Source organism: Plectropomus leopardus, chromosome 10, assembly GCF_026936395.1.
Source record: "Plectropomus leopardus strain MGB_pleo_1.0 chromosome 10, ASM2693639v1, whole genome shotgun sequence".
Taxonomy (NCBI): Eukaryota; Metazoa; Chordata; class Actinopteri; order Perciformes; family Serranidae; genus Plectropomus; species Plectropomus leopardus.
The window spans coordinates 14,752,426-14,775,450 of record NC_142185.1 but is presented as its reverse complement, the minus strand read 5'-3'; the positions used below and the strand labels follow the sequence as shown (position 1 = coordinate 14,775,450).

General features: G+C 38.3%; 1 protein-coding gene across 1 annotated transcript in view; it reads right to left on the bottom strand.

Annotated features, from left to right (window-relative positions):
- sh3rf3 (SH3 domain containing ring finger 3) overlaps nucleotides 1-23,025 on the bottom strand; it is a 125,806-nt gene that overhangs the window by 82,411 nt on the left and 20,370 nt on the right. The gene's annotated exons all lie outside the window — the stretch shown is intronic.

Genomic DNA, 23,025 nt, shown 5'->3' with positions numbered 1-23,025 from the left:
GTGTGTGTACATGTGTGTGTGTAAGAGAGAGAGAGAAAGAGAGAGAGCATGTGCGGTAGAGTCTGACTGGTTTGTATAGCATTGCTCTTGACTGAATGACATCTTCAGCTCTCATCTGTCCCATTTGCTCTCATTTGTCACACGCACACATGCATGCAGACACACATGCACACACACACACACACACACACACACACACACACACACACACACACACACACACACACACACAGAATAATCTCTGGGAAACAGCCTCTCTCTCTCTTTCTCTTTAACAGAGACAGACAGACACACACACACACACACACACACACACACACACACACACACAGGTACAAACACAGAGTCACGCAATGCTCCATATCTATCTTGATGTCCTAGGAAGGCGAGCGCTCTACTAGCCATTACTCTTCATATATCAAGTCATGCACTCTGCCGCCTCCCAGGCTATTACATCTATACATCTCACACATACACACCCACACTGCTTTTATCTCTGCAGTTACTTATGAAAAGGTCACGACCTATGTAGGGTTCATTAATCATGCGACACAAACTGCTCTGATTGGTGCTTTCACATTTTGCAAGGGGCGGAGATTGACCTTTGGAAAGCAACGGGGCAGTGAGCGGGGGACCAGTTAGGACCTGCAATATAAAGCAGTGATAGGTGTAATAACTGCATTTAGCTCAGATTTTATATGAAACTTTAAAATTACCTGAAAATAAGTAAAAACAATCCACAAATGACACAGTTAAAACAAAAACATGGAAATTACCTGGAAAAGTGCAAAATAATCAAATATATAATTAGAATAGTAACAAATTTAGTTTTTCCCTATCTTTATTCCTTAGACATTTTAATCTTTAATCTTAGACAGATTTTTTTAAAATAACTTGCATTTATAATATATTTATTACCAAGTTGCCCATTGCCCCTGTTTTAAGAAGAAATCCCACCAATTTTCTCTGGGTTCAATGTTTCAATGTTCAATGGTAGGAGCTATAACCCCTACCCATTAGCAATCCCACCAATATTCTCTGGGTTCAATGTTTAAATTATTGTTAAGGGTTAAACCATTACCAGTAGATGGTATGCTGTTTTTTTGTCTCTCACTGTGACTTCTATTCTTCCTTCACTATGTTCAGGATTACTTTTTATGTATACTTTTGGTTTCTTGTCTATTCAAGACTGTGTGTGGGTGTGTGTATATGTGTGTGTGTTAGGGATCTCTCTTTGCAGCCGGATGAAGGGAGAGCTCTACAGGAGATGACAGTGAATAGCAAAAGAAGGGAGGAAGGATAGATGTAGCACTTGGGAAAACATGGTGGTTTATCTACAGAATGTGTGTCCTTGGGGGCAAAAAATAGTGCGAATGCCAAAATGAAATTTGATTGCCAAGTGATCTTTGGGAAATGCAATGCAACAGCACTGAAGTAATGAGTCTAAATGTGGGCTCCAAACAATGAGAATTGCTACATTATACATCTGGGAGCTCATTTGAAAACACTGCATGTGCACAAAGAGGGAGGTTTGAAAAATGTGTACACCACTTCCAAGGTAGCAGTCAAAATTTGAAAAGATATGGCAGGAGCATGTGTGCCGCAATGAACAATGGGTTACACCAACAGTGAAGTAGCAAAATAAAGTGGGATGTTTTAATGAGCGCAATGAAATAGTTCCATCAAAACAAAAAAATGACTCTAATAATTACAGCCTGTCAGAAGAGACATCTCAGCTAATCTGTGTTTGTTTGCTTTGTTTCAGAAACTAGACACGAAATGGCAAGCAGCTAATGAAGTGTGAAGTGTGAGAAATGCTGTCTGTACTTGATCTTTTGGTAAGTAAAACCCTGATCAGATTATATTTAACACCTACAAAGATGAAACACCTCACACGAAATGAGTATCTCAAAAAAATACACTGAATTTTGTTTGTCAAGAACACATCAAGCAGCAGTGAAGTCCAGTGTAGGTCAAGCAGACTCATCCAAATACAGAACTCTTCAGATCTACATTACTCATTTTTTTTTCATTTAAAACACCTAATTTTCCTGAAAGATAGTAAGTTTGCAGCTACAGAACATTAGGGCTGCCTACTGAAAGTCGAAGATTCGAGTCATCAGTCGGAGACCCCTCAGTTGACTGAGTTAGCTTTAAGTCACGCAGTCGTTTTTTTTTTTTTTTCCTTTTGCTTTTCTTGCTAGTTTGTGTGCTGTTCAATGTGCATCTGAGGATACTTTGGTCCCCAGACGTTGCTGTGGAGTGAGTGCTCTTGACTGTCACACTACTCTTTGGCAGAGGCTGCAGCCGACAATGCACTGTAAGGCTCAGAAATGACATAATCTTCTCTCTTCTGCTTAAAGGTGGTGAATTTACAGTTCACAGCAACTTAATATGACCCAGTTTCTGTCTTTGTTTGATATCTAATGTCAGCAAAAAATGTTGTGCATTTGCAACTTGTTGTTAGCCCCGTTAGCTTGTTTACTATATCACGTGAAAGCTGCTGTCAATGTCCCGCTGAGCCCTGTTCAAATTGTAAAACTTTTTACGTACAATAAACAAATCATTGAATATTCATATTAAACAACCAAATCTGACAGGACTGGCATAGTTCTGAGTCAGGTACAGCCCTATACAGAACATAGATCAACCATAAATATTTATAGTAATAATCAATAATTTTATTCTTAAAACGATAAAAAACTACGACCTCCACAGCATTATTAATACTCTTATACTAGTAACAGACTACTGGTACTTCAGCTAATTTAGGCTAGAGAAACTCCTGACGTGCATGTGTGTGTGTGTGGTGTTTCACATGTATCTGAGACCCCAGGGAGCTGACTGGGAGTCGTGGAAGGATTGGATAGCAGCATGTAATGACTTTAGGGGCCGAGGGGTGGGCTGGATCAGGTGGCACATTGGGTGGGTGGATCACTATTCTGCTGTGATCTCACACACCCAACCACACACACAGAAATGACACAGACAATATTCACAGATATATGATATATAGTAATGTATACCAACTGACAGAGGAAGGACGACACACATGCAAGCCATTCAACCAGACATGAACACACACATTGCCTGTTCAGATTATCTTGCATAACAAAAATGTGGTTTCCTTTCTGACCTTCTCCTGACTCATCTTGACCTGGCTATAACCCCTACCCATTAGCAGGCTGTACGTGTGTGTGCGTGCGTGCGTGCGTGTGTGTGTGTGTGTGTGTGTGTATGCGCACTCATACCCTCAGCTGTTCAGCTCATTCAATCCTCCCCAGTGTTCAGCTGCTTGACTGCGCTGACTTCTCTACAGTGTCTTCACAGCTCTATCTGAGCCTCTGTCACTTCACATCTCCACAGGGCATTTTGTCACTTGCATTTTATTTAACTGTTAATTAACCAGTCCCATCGCATGTCACTTTTCTGAGGGAAAAGCACAAAGCATCTGATGTAAACACTGTAGAGGCCATTACTTTTGTCAGCGCCTCCAGTAAATAACCGACTGAAACTGAGGTTGTTATCCCTGTAGAACAGATGAGAAATGGCAAAACGGTTGACATTGTTATTTTCTTTTGTTCTCAGTGCTAATATTGTCTGTCGTAAAAGGACAAAACAACATCAGACTTGTTTGATTTCCTGATGTTCCACTAGAGAGAAAACAGACATCCTGATTTTAGGAGATAAAACAGATGGCTTTGCTATAATTAGAAGTGTATCTATGTATTGTTTATATTTGGTGTGTATGTAGTGCACACATTTCTGCTCTAGGGAAGTAATCCTATTACTTTTGAACCAAGTACATAAACTCACATATTCTGTCTGTATTTGGAGGGTTTTTTTTGTTTTTTTTTTTATCATTCCCCTCCAAATATACACTAACAGGATGTCACTGCGTGGCTGGAGATGGGAGACAGAGCTATCAGTAACAAAGACAAATATTCATCAAATCCCACCAGACTATGCATAATTCATCACATAGGGATTTGAATTATATATATATCAATCATCAAATATTTACAGTATTTGCGTTTTTCAAGAACTCCAGATGTACGTTTTCTCTGGATTGGCTCAATGTGACAGAGAGGAAGAAAAAAGGATAAGTAACATGGGATCTTGGTTTCACAGGGATACAATACAAGATGGTGAAAAACAGAGATTGAGTTTGATCTTTTTTTCTCTTCTCTCCATTAATTCATTTGAACTTACATCCCTGCACGTCATTTACATCCCTTCTTTATGAATTTATTCTGTGTCATTGGACTTTCTTTTTAGACTAATTACTGTTGGTTGGTTTGGTTGTGTGTATATCAAGCGCTGAATTCAGTCTTAGCTAAACATTTTGGGTTCATTGCCTGAGATATTTAACTCTTTACAGCTTTAAACCACTGAGCAGACTGACAGCAAATTAAAATCCGGTGCAAAGCGGATGAGTGAGCTACCAACTAGGGTTATACTGTTGTAAGCTGCTATATACACGCAGACACACATATGCACACATTTGTCATCCAAGCCCACTTTATGTCAGACAAAAAGATCAGTTTGATCTCCCTGGATTTCCAGCCAAGAATGACGGGTGGGCGAAATAATGGGAACCTACAGTATTACACAATATTTCAATCCAATCCAACAGACCGAAAAAACACACAACCTTTGTGAATAATCACAATATTCTATAACACGTTCATGTTTTTTTGTCCACCGCTGTTGAAATTGCCCCAATGAATAGCGGATTTATTCCTCCCAAAATAGATGGATTTGGTGACGATAAGAAGAAGATTAACTCTGTGTATGCGTGTGTGTGTGTGTGTGTGTGTGTGTGTGTGTGTGTGTGTGTGCGTGTGTGCGTGTGTGTGTGTGCGCGCGCGCGCACGCATAGGTTATAATTCTTTTTAAAGGAGATTAAACCTTTATTTTGGCAAACATCTTACTCAGAAATGATCCTTCTTTCATACACACACATGCACACACACGCATCAACACACATGCGCTGATCGTTGTGTGATTGGGACGCAGGCCAGATGAGAGAGATGGAGGGAAGTCGCCTACTGGGTAGAGGAGAGAGGAAAATGAAGAAGACAGAGAGAGAGAGAGAAAGCAAGAGAGACACTGAACATAGATAGAAAGATAGGGAGGCAAGCAAGTAGGACAGTTGTAACAGGCCACAGTGGGTCAGATAAGGCTTCACTGATGGAGACAGAGACAGAAAGAAATGTGATCCTCTCTCTCTCTGTCTTTCTGTCTGTCTGTATGTGTCAAGCTCTCTCTCTCATGGAGCCACTGAGTCTTGCAGTCAGGCATGCAGCTGTCAGCAGCTCTCCCTCCGTCTGTCTATGGCAGCTAAGCAACACACAACCCCTCCATCAACAAGAAATCCTACTGTATATTAGGGGTGTAATGGTGCACAAAATTCATGGTTTGATAAGTTCACGGTGCAGCAGGTAGAAAAAAGGAATAAAAAAGAAAAACTTAAGCTATTCATTTATTTAAAAAAGCTATGGATCATTGCCCATATAATTTAAAAAAATAAGATGCTCAAACATTGATACTGTATTCGGTCAATAAAAAACAGGCCTTACAGCCATGCCGTCAACTTTGTAAAGGCTATACTTAAGACACAGCATTGTTTTGTTTTTTGGGGTATTTTCCAGGGGAGGGGGGGCTTTATATTGATAGGACAGTTGTAGAGGAATGAGGAAAGCAAGAGGGGAACATGATATAGAGGGCCATGGGGCAGAATTAAGCTCTGACTGAGAGAGAGGTACAGCAAGGGAACAGCCTAAACAGGCGCACGCTCTACCAGGTGAGCTCGAGGTCGCTCCAGCACAAAACTGTTTGAGGTTAATACTAACGCCAGCACGTTAACAAGCTCACAATTACAATGCTAGCATGAACTGATTAACAACTATAATGTCAATGTGTTCATCATCTTAGTTTAATGCATGGACAATTATAAAGATGGACGACATAACACTCCCCAAAAGTTTTGATTGTACCCTGGCGGCTGCCAACAGTATAGCTCTTAACCCCGCCCCCTCACATTAGCGAATGGGACATCGGTCAAACTAATAAACTCAAAGTGCATCAAGTAATTTTTTTGCAAAGATGGTGTCTATCATTCTAGGTTGTTCTTATCACCCTGATGTTTGGTCTTGTTTTTCTCTGATAAGTTTGGTTTTAATTTGTTTTTTGATGCTTTAGAAGGGGTTTGACATTATGATTGATGGCTGTGTTTGCCAATCAGTATGTTCATGTTTAATGATGCTCCCTTGGGGCACCAGTAGCTCAGTCAATCTAGTGGTTTATTACAGTCATAAAACAAAATATCAGACAAACTAAACTTTCTGACCTGATGATGGCGCTAGATGGAGATGGAAAGCTGAAGGATCACTGAGGTTCTTATAATTCATCTCATGGGGAATATGGATGTGAGTTACAAAATTCATGGCAATCCATCCAATAGCTGTCAAAGTGTTTCAGTCTGAACAGAAGTGGCAGACTGACCAACCGTCTGACATTTCCAGCATGGCTAAACATTGTAATTAATTTCTATTGATATTTAGACCCAGCAGTGCAGTTCAAGCTTTTCATATTCAGTTCAACATGTCCATACTCAGCCCAGACTCACTCTATTTTCACATTTGACACAGTTAAGAAGCTCTCAGTAGCCCTGGAGGTCCAGCTATCAGTGGTGAAAGTGTCTGCCGGTGCAGTGGATACTTCCTGGTCAACTGCAGCCTGTGCTCTTTTATACAGGGCAGCCACAACACAGTGACTGAAGCACACATGAAGGGCCATTATAGCAAGGCTCAAGCTTTAAGGGCTGAAGGCTGCAGATCTGAGCTGTACTGTATCTTTCAATTTTCTTGGAAGCACTCCACTAGACTAGGAAACTTGATAAGAGTCACGGTTAATGAAAAAACTTGATAAGAGTTTGTAATAAAGGAACATGATTAGTTATAAAGAAGAAAAAAATAATGATGGGAGTCACAATTTAAAAGGAACCAGATAAGGGGCATTCATGAATGATAAAAGAACAAGAGGATTAAAGCGGTGATGCTGTGATCCACGGGTTACTTGGGAATGCTACACAGGGCATCTGTGAAGATCAAAGCAAACTAAAACATCTGGAAATTTAATACTGCTTTGTTTCATGGCAAATGTGTGCACGTTACGGAGAATGGAGTTAAAACATTTCTGAATTGCTGTCTTCTTTCGATGTTTGCCTAACCCTTTAAAGTACTTTCTACAAAACAAACTAAATAAAAAACAAAACAAAAACATGATTTTTTTTTTTCTTTGCATTTTTACCCACTGGGGCTATAAAACCAAAAATCTATGTTTTTTTTGTTTTGTTTCGTTTTGTTTTTATAACAGGCCCCATATTTTTGAAAATAAAGGTTGAAATGGCCATTCATTTTAATGTCAAAAAGAATAAATAATCCAAATTACAAACAACTTACTGTTACACTGCTTATAATATGTTAGTAGTATGCCAATATATTTCAAACTGTGACCATGGAATTAGTCTCATTGCAAGTACTAGTATTATATCAACACATATATTTTAGATATTTACCAGTACAATACTTATATATATATACTTAAATATCTCAGAAATGGTAAAAGAAAACATACAGGTATAGTTTCTTTCATCAAAAACATAGTGAGTCAACATTAAATATATGGTATTAACAACAGTGAATATTCATCCTCTTTTTATTTCATAAAATTAATTTAGTTCAGTGAGACCTCTGAAACTATAACATATCAAATAAACATGGCTAGTTATGAAAATCCCACCACACAGGGCTCTCATGTGTGATTTGTTTTGTAAGCAGACATTATTTAAAGACAAAGCATCATTTTGTGGATTTTTACATTAAACCAAATAGTAGAGATGGCTCAATCGGGTTCAGTGAAGTTTTGCACATTTTCATTATGATACTGCAACTCAAATAATTAATATTGTGAACACAAAATAAGCTTTTGCATCTATTTTGCCTGCTACACTTACTTAACTTTGTTTCATCCCTTTCTGGTAAGCAAAAGAACATTTTAATTAAGGCCAAATGAACATGGATTTTGTGTAAGTTTTTCTCTTCTTTACATTGAAAACAAACTACAGATTTTGGAGGTTGTCACCAGTTTTGATGAAGTTTTGTAATGAGCTTTATGGAGGGTAACTTCCATGCTGAATTCACCAGTCAATCCATTGGTTTATGAAAGAGTCTTAATGAACTCCACAAACATGTAATATTAACAGACAAAACAACCACATTAGAGCCACAGTAACTTCAATGGTGGGTAATGTAGATGTAGTTTATCTACTGAACCATTTCACACAGGGGAATGCATTGCAGTTCAGGACCTTTTTCATTCTTCATTGCCTCAGTAATGGTCAAAAATGTGCTAATGAGAAAATGTTTTTCCTTTCCTCCGTGGGAAACCAAGCATATGTTCATTCTGGGATGAAGTGAAAATTGCACAGTGCCCTAATATAGTGTATTTCCAATTGCAGGATAATGTGCAGACATCCTATAGAGAACTCTGCAGGAGCAAAAGAGGAGAAAGATTTCATGATGAGAGAGTGGGAGGGTGGGGAGGGAAATACACAAGTGAGGAATAAAGTGTATAAAAAGGAAAGGGAAGGGAAGGAGCAGGCAGTAATGTCAGATGGAGCAGGCAGATGGTCGGAGGATGCATTTCCAATCAGCCTGGTGATAGGGGTGAGTCCTCAAACACTAAATCCAGAGAAATCCTTACAATCAAAACACACACACATACCCTCACTACAGGCTGGCCAAAGGGTAACAGTACACCCTACTCTTACCATAAACCATCATGTTGACAAACAGCCAGTAATAGCCAAAGTAATCTTGAGTGCAATGTTTTTTATTTAGGACACTGTGTTTAAGAGCACTATATAATTACCGCCTTGTTTTCTTTTATTCCTAGCTTGTGTGTTCAATTATTTTTTTATTCACATCATCAATGTGGCTCTTCATTTTGTTTTAGATTTTATCAAGTTATTTTTAAAAGACTTAAACATGTTGTTAATTCCATTGAGACAACATACGGCTACAGAGAAGTGTCTCACTGTCTTTGTGTTTAATGCGTTACACCACACTCATCAGTGAAAAAGCACATTTTTATTTTTTAAATTATATAATATATATATATATATATACACATACACACACACACACATTATATATATATATATATTTATATATATAATTATATTATAATAATAATATATTATAAATACAATTATTATATATATAAAATATATATATATATATATATATATATATATATATATATATATATATATATATATATATAATTTTTATCACAATATGCCAGTATTTGAGTGCTTTAACTGCTGGAGTAGGAATTATGGCCAATACGGTACGATATGGTATGATACAGTCCGATACGATACGATACGATGCGATGCGATGCGATGCGATGCGATGCGATGCGATGCGATGCGATGCGATGCGATACGATATGATAAACTTTATTGTCCCTGTAGGGAACTTTGTCTTTGACTCAGATTCTGTGCCCATAAATGCCTTTACAGTCACAATAAAAGCAACCACACATGAACAAACAGTACTAGCTGTGCCAAATCACCCAATAAATTGCACATAATCCTAATTACACATGCAAAATATTGCACATACATTGCACATGTTGTGTGTTTATTCTTAAAGCGAACAGGTGCTTCTTTCCAATTACTTTTTTTAAAACTCTCAAATAGGCCTTGCAATATGTGAATATGTGACTCAAACAAAAATCAGTTAAGCCTGATCTTTTATATTTAGAAAGGAGGAGTTCATTTAAATATAAAAAAAGTACACTTGAGCGAAGGAAATATTTTGAAACATGCAAGGAAGTGAATACACATTGCGAAACAGTTGCGATAAGGTTTAGAGAACAGAACTACTTGGTTAGGTTTTGTAAAAAGATCATGTTTTGGGTTAAAATTATATTTGTTACACCACGTGAGTGACGTTAGCATATGATAACTGAACACAAGTTAGGTAACGTTAAATGTTAAAAAAAAAAAACAACTAAGTACTGGTTTCACACAGACAATAAAGTGTGGTTTCTTGGGTGAAAGTGTAGTTTTGTTTAAGTCCAGTTTTGTTTTACCCATCAACCCCCTCTCTCTCCCACCACCTGGGACTATCTCTCTCTCTCTCTCTCTCTCTCTCTCTACATATATATATATATATATATATATATATATATATATATATATATATATATATTGTAAGTATTTAAACTGGAGTTAGGTAAAAAGCCTGTAGAGTTGTTAAGGGCTGCCTTTTTCCTCTGGGCCTTACACACATGCTGCCAAAAATACAGCGTGGGGAGTAGATTGTTGTCATAATTGTGGTTGTCAGTCTGAGGTGCACTCAACCAACAAGGGTGACTTTTTTTTTTACTCTTTTTCTTTCGCACACTCATAATACAACATGCTGTATATTTACTATATGCACATGTGCACAGAGCGGCTGGGAGAGACTGTAGCCAGACATCTTAGTAAGAGTGTAGCTAAGAAAACGGTGTGTGTGTGTGTGTGTGTGTGTGTGTGTGTGTGTGTCAGAGTAGCCTGGCCAAAACCACAAAGCCAGGGGAAGCTACTGCTGCTACAGACGGACACATGGGGACACACACACCTTCCTCCATCTGTCTACTTAGCGGGTCAATCATAACCTCGTTCATGCAGAGAAAGAAAGAGACTGAGAGCATCTGTCTCCCCACTGGGACCAAAAACACATTCACATCCTCACTATGTGAACTGATCTGGTCTGAACCAGATTATACTGGACTAAAATGGAACTGCACGAAACTGAAGTGGATCATGAGGGTCTAAAACTGATCAGTGGATTATACTAGACATGTTAAGACTATAGTGGGGCGAGTGGGAAAAGATGGCAGTGCATGTAAGTAGATTGAATGAGATAAGACTGAATTGAGCCCAGTTTTATTGCACTGGCATGCATTTCAGTGGAACTACTGGTAATTGAATTTTAATGAGTTGAAACAAATTAGTATAAGAGAGGCATATCAGCTCAAGTATACATCTGTCCTTTCTGTTCCAATTTGTTCTCTTTTACTCGAGCCAAATTTAGTCTGCTAAACTGTAGTGAAGTAAAGTGAGGTCAAGTGAAGATGTGAAGTGACGTGAAAGAAAATATACTTAAATTGACTTTTGGGTTTCCCACATTGTATTTAGAGCAGAGGTGTGGCACCTCCCCTGAAGTGTCTCTGCTAGGGTTGGGCAATGTCTACCAAATTAGCAGGTGACAACTCACTCCTGAACCATAAAATACAGTTCAGTAGCACCTCAGGCCTGAGGAGTGAGAGAGAAAGAGAGAGAGAGAGAGAGAGAGAGAGAGAGAGAGAGAGAGAGAGAGAGAGAGAGAGAGAAAGAGAGAGAGAGAGAGAGAGAGAGAGAGAGAGAGAGAGAGAGAGAGAGAGAGAGAAAGAGGGTGTAAGGTGAACTATTGCATGCAATGTCTCTTTAGGCGTAAGTATTAATAAGTTATATGAAATGCTGCTCTGTCAATTGTTGACCCATCTGTCAGAACTTGTGATATTTATATCACAATACACTGAATTAAAAATATATAAAAAAAAAAATAGTAGTTGTTATTGATTATTAACGGTGGCAAATCTTCATGATGCTGACATCAAACTTGGTCGCCCAAAGGGGTACGACTTAGCCTATCTGGCAGCCTACAGTTCATCTGGTAAACAAATCAGTACTGTTACTTTTGATGCATGCAATCAAAGCCATTACTTCCACCACTAATCTGTGCCCCAGTGTGGGTATGGACGTGGGGGCGGGGGCTTTTAAATCACAGTGTTGGGCTCAGTGGTTGATGACTGACAGCCATTGGTGATGGACGATGGCCCAACCCTAACTTCAAAAAGACACACACCAAGGTGTCCTGGTGCAGGGCATTTTATCCCTGCTCAGTCCCTGACCTTCACAAGACTAAAAAGTTCCCTACGGGGATCAGTATAGGAGCTTATCATTATCTGATGTTAAATTGGTTTGGTTCATTATATTTCACTGTGCTCTTTCTGGGATGGTGCTGTGAAATACCTCATTTGGATGGCAGGTCAAACAGACACGGCCAAAGAGACACAAGCACTCTCAAACACACACTTAAACTCTGGCAGCTCACATGCCACATACAGGGAAGCCTCAGCCCTGCGAGCACAGACCAGACTGGCTCCAAATGTCTCTCTCACACACACAGAGATGTCTGACCACTACACTACCCCACCTGTCCACTTACGGAACATCAGTGGCTAAAGAAACATTGTCTGTTGGTGTGTGCCAAAGCGAAATAAGACATTAGGAAAACCAATCAAAACAAAAACAATCATCTGCATGTGTGTGTGCCTCATGAGCCACACGCCAGTCATAGGATTCAATTATGGGAAACAAGAAATCTTTATTCACCATTGACAGCAGCGACACACACAAACATCTGCAGCTTTCAGAGCCATCTGTTGTTACAGGCTGCTCAGTCAGCCCGGTGTGTGTGAGTGTGTTGCGAATGCCACATATCCTCCCGTTAGACATAAACCATTGTCCCCCGAATGTGTGTATGTTTGTGTGTGTGTGTGTGTGTGTGTGTGTGTGTGTGTGTGTGAGAGAGAGAGAGAGTGTGTGGTTTCTGAGAGTATGTGCAGCTTGTGGCTGGGAATGTTGCCTGTCTGCGAATAGGAATGTCAGTCAGCAGAAATTCTTTGCTTTATCACAGTGAGAAGACGCAGAACTATACCAACACACACAATCAAGCTGATTACTGTCTCCACCATATGGGGGGGAAATATAAAAGTATGTAGAAAGAGGGAAACATTAAACCAGAGGCTGTCTAAAAAATAGATGTGCTGTGACAGTTATGGGAGGATTCCTGGAAAGATCTCAACTCTGCAAGGAGCTGAGTGATAATGGATGTCATTTTCTCATAAATCAATGTGTTTTTTTCTAAATTTCATTTAGCAACGCAGAACTGACAGTACGAGCAGCTGGAGCAAAGTATTAAAATGACAACAACACATCTCTATGTCATTCATTAACCCTCTGACAAGACATTTGACCCTTTGAAAGTTTAATTTCCTTTGAAAACACAGGGAAAAAAAGGCAGTGACCAACTTGGAAAAAAATTGACAAAAGGTGACATGTAAATTACCTAAAGATTAGTTTAAAAAAGAGGGACGGATTATTAGAAAATTATCCTAAAAAAAGGAAAAAATCTCCTTAAACCTGTATTTATGATTACAACAATGTTATATTTAAAGTTGTTTCATAAAATAAAATAAAATAAAATACAATTTTCAGCACTTTTTCTAGGATCAGGACTTTTTTTTATGTTTGTTTATATTTTATATATACTTTTTTTGGCTCATTTTTGAGCCATGTCTTGTTAAGTTGGTAGTTGCCTACCCCACGATTTAGAAAGAAATCAAACTGATCTGCTCAGGTTTTAAAAGGCCAATTGAAAAAATGCACGTGTGTCGTAACACTTTTCATTAAACAAGAGCACAACCTATGGAAACTCTATCCACAAAAACCCAGCGGCGATTGGATCTGTATTCTCCCTCTTCATGGTGTTACCTTCCCACACACTCATTCAACCATTCTGTTACTGTATCCAGTATTGTTCTCTATTTGATGAATGTGATGGCCAATGACACATTTTTGCCGGGCCACATTTCACATATGACATCTAGTCAAGATTATGTAATAACTTTATGCTCAGTGTTAAGAGCTCAAGGCTAGAGGCACTGCAAAGTCACACTGTACTACCGTTTACATCATTCACAGTTTAGCTGGCTTAAGCATGGTGTTACATGAGGTGATTCATTCAGCCACTCATTCAGATCTGATGCAGATTGTTTGATACAACTGAATTGGGACTGCAACACACACAAGTTATTGATGAATCTATCAATTAGGGCTGTGGCACTGTTGTTTACTTTATTCATTATTCATTATATATCAGATATTAGTGCTTAAACACTGTCATTATTTCCAAGAGCCCAAGTTGACAATAAAATTCCTTATTTTATCTGACTGGCAGTCCAAAACCTAAACCTGATCAATGATTCACTACATTCGACAAAGGAACCCACCAAAGATTGAGACCTTAAATGACCGTTGTTTAAACACCCAATCAAGACACTGTGTAACTGTTAAAAAATAGTTCCACATAAAAGTTGTGCTGACATTCGCATCATTACTTGGTCGTCAGCTTGATGTCCTCGTCAAGTGTCCAGGCAACATTGAAATGATAAAGTTACATTGATCTACACAGAATTTGAACACCACACTCCTGTGTGATAGCCCTGTGCTTTACCTGTTCATCCACCATGACTTTTTATCTTAGGGAGTTTATTATTCATGATACTAAGTCACCTGACTTTCTGGCAAGAAGACCTAAAGGCTAACTGTGCAATTAGAGACAGCTAGGATAAAGACTTTTGGCTCTAACAAACGCCACAGGCTTAAAACAATGAGACAGGAATATAATTTACATGCATTTGCTTTTTTCATAGTAATAATATAATCATTATTTCTTGGATTGCTAGAGAGGATCTGAATAGACTATTTATGGACTTGGAAACAACGTCACCATCTGACAGCCTGCCTCTTAACCACATTGCCGTTTTTGCCATTTGTCTGGGCCTATTTTAAGCCAAGGACACAATGTCACTGTCTGCTGGGAAAGGATCAAATCTGCATATTAAAAGTTACAAATCAGAGAATATTTGACATTTTTGCCTGAAAAATGGCTGAAATAATCAAGTGATTATGAAAGTAGATTATCTTGATTGACTTATTCATTAACTGAGTAATTGTTTCAGCTCCATCAACTGTTTTTCAAATGAATCACTTAAGTCTGGTCTTCAAAATACCATCAATTAATCACAATTTCTGTGAGCCCAAAGCAAGGTTTACAATTTGCTTATTTTGTGTCACATTCTAAAGTGCAAAGATATTCAGAAATAGAGAGAGATTGTATGATTTCAAAGTTAGATTTTTACTCGATAAATCAAGTTGAAGTTTATTGTCATGTGTAAAAAAAAATAAAATGACATGCTTGTGCTCAGTGGCACTCTGCCTCCACAGAGGGCACACTTCCAAAGACGGAAGGAGGAAAAAAGGAGAAATAAAGAACAAGAAACAGTAACCACAAAATTCTTTACATACAGTCTACAAGCAACAATGAGCTGTGCATATGGATGCATCAACTGTTCAGCAACCTGACTGCCTGAGGAAAGAAGCTGTTACTGAGACGGGCAGTGTTTGATTTGATGCTCCGGTAACATTTTTTCAATGTAAGGAGCAAGAGCAAAGCATGAGTGGGATGGCTGGTGTCCTCAGTGATGTTTAAGGATTTCCTTTTACAGAAAGTGGTGTAAATGTCATGAAGCTCTGAAGGAGTCTTTGTGCTAATCAAAAATTGCATTAATTATCTTCAAAATTGTTGTTTATTCCGATCTGTTTGTATCAGCTGGTTTTTATATGTTGTTATTGGTCAAATTGAATGTGTAAACGAGGGGTTTAAGGTGTTGGACATGAACTGGCAATGTCCCCTGTTGGAAAGCAGCTAGTAACTGTTATTGCATATCATTCCCCAAACCTCTCTGTTCCTTCATTTCCCTTCTGTTTCTACTGTCAATCATTAAAAAAAATCATAAATGGCACAAATAAATGTCAGAATTTGAATGTATTTAGCTGTAAGTGTAGAAGTTGTAGTAGCGGTAGTATTATGCTGGATTTCACTCTCAGTGTCTTATGCCCGAAATCTAATTCTTTTATTCAGATGGTTTTCAACCCTGACAAGAATGCAAATCTGGGAAAACACTAACTACTTCTCATTTTGGCATGGAAACAGACAATCTGGAAGTCATTAAACATGAGCAGAAACACCAGCTACAGCTTTAGCAATTGTCAACACAACAATAGTGTTGGCCTTAAAAATCCCACATCAGCTGGGTACTGCTGTGTGTATGTGTGCGAATGAGTGTGTGTCTATATGCATGCGCAGAGGGACATGAGTGACTTATCTGGGACAGGGACATCACAGGGAACAACAGCGGTAGAAATTCAATTTTCTGGTGGCGATAGAAGAGAGAGCGGGAGCGTGACTGAATAGGTGTGACTGCAGAGGTTTTCCTTTAATACAGCCAAGATCATACAATGCACAGAAGAACAGGCCGCCAGGAAAAGCCTTCCTGCTGACATTGTTTTATGTCTTAAAAAGTGTGTGAGAATGTGTGTGTGTGTGTGTGTGTGTGTGTGTGTGTCTAAAGCTGCAGCAGCTGAATTCAGCAGATATAAAGAAGCACTGTAGTGTCACTCAAAACCAGAGGGAGAGAAAAAGGGGAGGAAGAGAGTGCAGAGAACAAAGAGGAAATATAACAACGGGGCAACAGCAGAACTGGAGGGTGGACATTAGTCAATTGAAGAGGGTAGCTGCTATTGTATGGAGTGTTTACTTTTTCATCACTTATAGGGTATGTTTTTATTTAGTTTTCTCCCAGCAGTCATCTTGAAGTTTGCCTCAACTCCTGCATCACAGTGCTGAAGCATAAAAAGCACCAAAACCGCTGCTGGACTGCTCTCTAATGAGTGAAACTTTCAAGCATGTTGCACCTCTGACTGCACACCAATGTCAAAGCAATAAGTAAGGGTGTTGTCCATCAGCTATTCAAGGCAAAACACCTGTTTGGGACACAACCGCAAGTGCTATTTGTAGGACAATTTCTTGTCATGCACATACTATGGCATTTTAAATTGTATTGTAGTTTTCTTCTATGAAGCCAGAAACAATAGCAACATTTAACTCTACAAAAATGTTCTCAATGCAACTCACAAGGTTAACTGACAAAACAACAGTCTTATACTAGACACGTGTTCCTAATAATAACAACATTCTTTATTAGAACTTCATTATTAGAAATTCTCCATTACCAACCTGTGCATTGTGGTGGTAGATCACTGCTTTTACAGGGAATGGGAAAAGCAAATGTGGTTGTTACCATGATTACTTGGCCTATGACATATTATGTTGCATAAAATAGCCCAGTGGCGAGTCTTTCTCTACTCATAAAAGCCAAAACAAATCACACACAAGCTCTTAAAATGGCATTGTGTGGGGGCTTGATTGTCTTCACGATTCAGTGTGTTTTATCTGTGGAATAGACATAAATAAAAGCTTAGTTTTCACTGAGGGAAATGGTTTTCAGCTTACCAAACTAAATGGTAAGTCTGTGTTGCTGTGACGTCTAGTTACATTTCTGGATTGGTGCAAATCAGGCTATGCTATGGGGTACGGGTCTATGCAGAGTCTTCGCCATGGGTAAGGCCTCAATTCAACGCAGATGTCTAAATCCTATTCTAGAGGGAAAATCTGGACACCAAGATCCACACCTTAGGCTGAATTTACATTTTCAAGTCAGAATGGGTCATTAGCATGGACCACTGGCTAATTACTGGTTAACATTGACACAATACCAGAATTTAAAACTTTGATAAAAATGCAATACTTGATAACCCTTTCAATACCATGGCAAAAAAAGAAAAAAGTCCTGGGCACACAATATATATATATATATATATATATATATATATATATATATATATATATATATATATATATATATATATATATATATATATATATATATATATATATATATATATATATATATATATATTCTTACTTTGCAGAGTGCTGGTACAGAAAATGTAACCTAACACATAAAAACACATTTGTAATACATTAGCCTTGGGTTGAAAATGGGATTGTTTATCTTTTTTATAGCTTTGGCACTTTCAGTAACATCAAATGTACAGTTATAAGAGACTGTATCATTTTGACCGAGAGGTATCTAATGTATCTAAGTACCAAAACTTTTGACAACCTTATTACTGGTATATTTTGTGAGTGGCAGAGAGGCTGTTAAACCTATTGGCCACTATGGGTGGTAAGAATATTTTCCACATATACTTTAAACTTTGCTGCAGTGATGCATCACAACTTAAATATAGAGCACCACAGCACAACATCCTGCACTCAAAAAAAAAAAAAAAAAAAACAAGCCTCGGAGAGACAAAGCAGTGTCTCTTCCCTTGAGTGTGAGACACTAAAAACTTGCCAGCTTCACAAAGATATGTAAACACAGTGTGAGAGTACCGAGAACCCGAGTCTGGTACTATTGTTAAATCCCCTAAAATACTGTCATTTTTCTTTGCCCCAGTCGTCACTCTTCAAAGTGTTTGCTGAGAATATCTATTAGGGGTGTCTGGAGAAGGCAGAAAAAAGCTGAATTTCTGCCCAGAAGTTTGTGTAGGCCCGACAGTTTTCACAAACACTATTTCATGCTTTTACAGGAGCTTGCAGCATCAATCGGGTTGCAGTTTCAAAGCAAAACAGTGCATTACAGCCAATTAAGCAAGCATCATGTCCGGGTTTATTTTTGTCAAATTTATTGTATGCTGAAACAGAGGATTGCTTTGAGAAGTTTGCTGGTGTGATGCAGTCATCTTGGTAAGAAACTATGCCAGCTGAAGGCAAGGTGGTGATGACTACTTCTGGTATCATTGAGGGTTCAGGTGTGCAGGGTGAGAACAGAGTGGCATTATCACACATTCTCAATGTGTGTGTATGGTGCTGCTGTTAAGTAATCATGGTAACAACCACATTGGCTCATCTCATTCCCTGTAAAAGCAGTGCTCCCAGACCACAATGCACTGACAGTTTGGTAATGGAGAGTGGAGAACAGCTTCTCTTGAGAGGAAACTTGTCCGGGAAGTGCAGTGTTGCAAGGCAAAACTCAGAGCAGTGCAGTTGTGCTGCCAGTGATAAAGGATATCTCTTTTTGCTCACATTTACAGACTAAAGGTCGCCATGATTTCCATCAGTAATGATCAGCAATTTAATTTGAAACAATAAGTCATACAACATAAAAGCTTTTATTTGAATTAATTCAGAATTAATGACGACTTCATCTACATGCATTATTATATCAGTATTTCCAAAATACAAAAAGCAACAGTCTCTTTGTATGTTTGCATGACTGCTTATGCAAACAACTCTGTGTTGATCATGAGTTGCTACAAAAATAGTGGACTTTAATTAAGCAATTCTTGCTTTCAGTCTACAAGTACACTGTATCTCTAGAACAATTATCAAAAAAATGCTTCAGGCACTAATATAGACCCCAATAGCATAACAGCTCACTTGTAACAATTATATCATATTATATCCTACATTTTGTTAAGTATTTGTTCAAATATGTATTTTGTAAGACACTTTTAGTTTTATTAAATACTCTGTTTTTTCAGTATCCACTTAGTATAGTTAATTATGTTCCACTGTGTAAACTGGTTTCACAATGACCCTCTGCTGTTATAGTTCTTTGTTTTTCCTGTTATGGCACAGTCATGTATTGATTGATTGATAGCTTTAAATATTACTGGATATTATATAACACTTAAACAACACACTTTTTTGGCATTACCAAGAAGCACAATAGAACTGAACAGAGTTGGGGTACTGGGAGTACTGGGACAAAAGAGAAAGAGGACGCATGAAGGAGGGCTAGATAGAGAGGCGGAGTGTGTTGATGAAGAGAGAAATGGGGTTAATGTATGAAAGAATGTGTTTTCAGAGAGGAAAAGGGAAAGCCATGGCTGCAGGGTCTAACACTGTCCCAGTTTTATTACCGTGCCAGTATCTCCTGTGGCTCTCCAGCACATTTCCACCCAGTTGATTAATGCTGCCATCACAACCATCGCCAGCTTCTTTGAAGACTAGGGGGGTAAAAAAAGGACTATGATGATCCATATAAAATTTCTGTTCAACACTGCTATCAGGTTTAGCCTAGTTTTAGTCTTGATTGCCGGAAACAAACATTTCTGGGACATGATGGCGTGATGGTGGAAGTAGGCCATGACAGCCCACTGCTGCTCAGGTTGGTCTGTGACCAATGCACTTCATGGTTGGACAAAATTGTTTTTTTAAAAGCTGAAGTCACTACACTTTATGTTGGTTTATTAAAAATGAAAGTTTTATGTTTTTCAAAGGTATCAATTTTTTGTCAAACATATATATTTTTTATTAGTTCTTAAGAGCAGATAATACTTTCTCCCAAATATAAAGATTTTTTTTGTTTTTCTATTTGTCTTGATGGGAGTTTTCTCTGTTGCAGCTCAGTATGTATCAGAGCGATGAGGCAGATTGATCTGCTGCTTCTAACTGGCTGTCAGAAATTCATCCCGAAATTCTGGTTGGTCTACATAAGGCGCTTGTACAATTGAAGTTTAAACACATGTCGATTTCACAAAATCATTGCCCTTTTTTTCAATGCACTTGCACAATGTGGAAAACAGAAGACCTGAAAGCACAACGGCAACACAATGTGTCATGATGACGGACAAAATGGAAGCCAGCATGGTCAGGCTGTGACAAAACCACGTGAGCATTTTTGATGTTTCCTCCGCCTCCTATCGTAACATAAGTTAAGAAACATACTGCATTATTGAGAACAGTGCTGATGTAGCATTATAGACCTACACTAGCAAAAAACTATAGGACTGTACAGTGTGAGCACGTAAATCACAAGGTTTGGCCTTAGATCACAGATGTTTCATTTGTATAGGAGTTGAACATAAACAACAGCATTTCTAAAAGGGGCTAAAATTATAAAGTGCATATACAGCTTAACTCGAATAGAATCCATTCTGAAAAAGACTGCAATTTGGAAACACATGCATTATTATTTCAAACATGTCTTTCAATAGTAAAAATGCTCAAGGGGTTATCTATGGCCTTGAAAACTGAAGTTAAAGTCACATTCCTCTATCAAACAGATACAAAGTCTGGAAAAAACAAATTTCAGTTTGTTTTTTTTTAAAGTTAACAACCCAAGTTTCCTTACTACAATGTGGCTATGAGGTTGGAAACCAGATGTTTAAGTATTGCATTTTAATTCCCGCTGTATGAAAATTCTGACTGCAAGATGAAAGAAATTTTAACAACCAAGTCACATACACACACTATTTCTGATCCTCTATGTCTGGTTGTTATCTGTGCCTGTACAGGGATTTGATGCTAATTGATTTTTCTTATCAGTCTCAGATACCCTCTGCTTGGATAAAGTTTCATACAAGAGAAAGACACCAGGAACTTCCTTTATAATAATATCATGACTGTACTGGAAAACAACCTGTATGTATATAAACTACATTTTATATGAACACTATTCTGCCATATTCGTTTTAGTAAGGAGATTCGAACAAAGCACTCCTAATTTCTCTAAAAGCGGCACTGAAAAAACTCCAAGACTTAAACCACATGACAAACTGCGCACAGGCAGACTGGAAAACAAAAACAATTTTTACATGAATGTGAGGAGAGTGAGTGTCAAAAGAACATGTTTAGAGAATGAGAACTAGAATGTATTGTAAGTGTGGTCATCGTGATAGTGACAAAATAGGAAATTTATGTATCCTGCTGTGACAAAATCTTCTTACGTTGCCATTATGAAAGATGATGACGACAGTAAATAGTTTGCAAACAATGCTGCCATAGATGCAGATGGCAAGGCCTAAAAATAATATCACTAACTACACAATGTCTCTGTGTGAAAGCCTATATTAAAACCTTCCAAACCCCACTGCATAACCTAAGAAATAGAAAATGTTCAAGCTACAAGGCTGTTTTTCCCAGTTTCGACAAAAGACTGATATTGAGCATACTATGAGGTTTCCCGATGGCAGCGATATGCAGTTTGTGCCAGACAACAGCATGATGACCAATGGTGTTTTAATAGAGCTGGCAGGACTGGGCAAAGGAAGCTCGAGATGAGTCTGGACCACCGCCAGCTGTCTGAGCACAGATGAAGAGAATGAATGGAGAGCAGAGTGGAGAAGTGGCTACAATCATTCCCTAGAAGTCTCTCTCCAAGAGGACAAACATCACTCAAAGACAGAGATGAGAGTAGTGAAAGAGAAGGAGCAGAGAAAGGAGAAAATGAAACATGAAAGAGATGACAGTGATGCACAGCAGCAGAGCAAGACACTGAGAGCTTTAGTACTCAGAGAAAATACTAACTTTTTGTGCCACTTCAATAAGTTGATTCATTGTAAATATACAGGCAGCTATAGATTTTACACTGTAATTTGCTATTTTGTAAAGTGTTGTGCTAGTTTGCAGTTTCTGTTCTGTGGGCACTACACTGGTTTTACTGTATGCATCAAGTTCAGTTTGATTAACAATTCAGCCGGTAAAAATAGTTGAGTAATCTATGTGGTTCTGAAGAATCTTTCTAAAGTCTGAAAAATGGTGATGACATCAGGGTTATTTTGGATTGGCTTTAGACATCACATTCTTGCAGTAGAGGGCCTGTGTTATGTACTGGGGGTGTGGAATTTGAAAGACCGGAGTTTATACTTCGCTGGGAAGGTCTTATGGTGCATTTCATTTGCACAGGTCATAGTCATAAGTTCCAAGTTCCCAGTTAGATGTTTAAACTGGAACCTCAAGTTTGATTTCTGACTCAAAAAGCTGAAGGAACCTCACCAACCCTGACCTCAAAATCCAATATGGCTGCTCCACGCATCAACAACAGTGCAACCAAGGTGTTTCTGCTGAATCGTTCCCTTAGTGTCTCATCTGCATAAGAGTCATTCACGTCACTACCTGACTACCTTAATGCACTTTTCATGAACATTTCTGTCTAACTTGTATCTCACAAAACATCTGTAGACACAGTCCTTTCCAACTTCTATCTGTGAGCATGTTGCAGGTTTTCTTATGCTTAATGCATTGTCATCAACTGTTAATGCCAACAATGGCTAAAGTGACTTAACCCTCAGGGCCCACATTAATATTACACACACTTATACACTCTGTGAAAAACACACTTTTCAAAATCAAGCTTTAAAATATATTATACATTATTATTTTTTAA